We start from the raw sequence: 1,231 nt of genomic DNA, 5'->3' as shown, positions 1-1,231 counted from the left end.
AAATTGAAAAATTTTTGTGCAAAGTTAATGCAACCAAGACTAAGAGGGAAGCAGAAAACTGGTAAAAAAAAAATTTTACCACCAGGGCTTCTGATAAAAGCCTCATTTCTAAAATATATACAGAAGTGAGTCAAATTTATAAGAATACAAATCATTCCCCAATTGACAAATGATCAAAGGATATGAACAGGCAGTTTTCAGAGGAAGAAATTAAAGAAATCTATAAGCATATGAAAAACTTCTCTAAATCACTATTGACTAGAGAAATGCAAATCAAAACAACTCTAAGTTACCACATCACACCTCTCAGATTGGCTAACATGACAAAAAAGGAAAATGATAAATGCTGGAGAAGATATGGGGAAATTGGAACACTAATCCATTGTTGGTGGAGTTGTAAACTGATCTAGCCATTCTGGAGAGCAATTTGGAACTATGCCCAAAGGGCCATAAAACTGTGCATACCTTTTGACCCAGCAATACTGCTTCTAGGGCTGTATTCCAAAGAGATCATATGAATGGGAAAAGGACCCACATGTACAAAAAATATTTAGAGTAACTCTTTTTGTGGTGGCCAAGAATTGGAAATTGAGGGGATGCCCATTAGTTGGAGAATGGCTGAACAAGCTGTGGCATATGAATGTGATAGAATACCATTGTGCTATAAGAAATGATGAGCAGGGGGACTTCAGAAAAACCTGAAAGACTTGAATGAGCTGATGCTGAGTGAAGTGAACAGAACCAGGAAAACATTGTACACAGTAACAGCCACATTGTAAAATGACTAACTTTGATAGACTTATCTCTTTTTAGCAATGCAAAAATCTAAGACAACTTCAAAAGACTCATGATGGAAAATGCTGTCCACATTCAGAAAAGGAACTATGGAGTCTGAATGCTGATTGAAGCATTGTATTTGCTCTCTCTCTCTTTTTTCTTTCTTTTCTTTTTTTTGTTTCTTCTTTCTTGTGGTTTCTCCCATTGGTTCTAATTCTTCTTTACAACATGACTAATGTGAAAATAGGTCCAATATGAATATATATATATGTAGAATCTTTATCAAATTACACAGTATCTTGGGATGGGGAGAAATTTGGAACTCAAAAGTCTTATGGAAGAAGATGTTGAAAACTAGAAAGGAAGGAAGGGAGGGGGGAGGAAGGGAGGGAGAGAGGAAAGGAGGGAGGAAGGAAGGAAGGAAGGAAGGAAGGAAGGAAGGAAGGAAGGAAGG

The sequence above is a fragment of the Petaurus breviceps genome, unplaced genomic scaffold (assembly GCF_028583685.1).
Source record: "Petaurus breviceps papuanus isolate PSGF00001 unplaced genomic scaffold, PetGlider_PUasm1.0 91133, whole genome shotgun sequence".
Taxonomy (NCBI): Eukaryota; Metazoa; Chordata; class Mammalia; order Diprotodontia; family Petauridae; genus Petaurus; species Petaurus breviceps.
The sequence above is the reverse complement of the archived record's forward strand: the minus strand, read 5'-3'. Positions refer to the sequence as shown.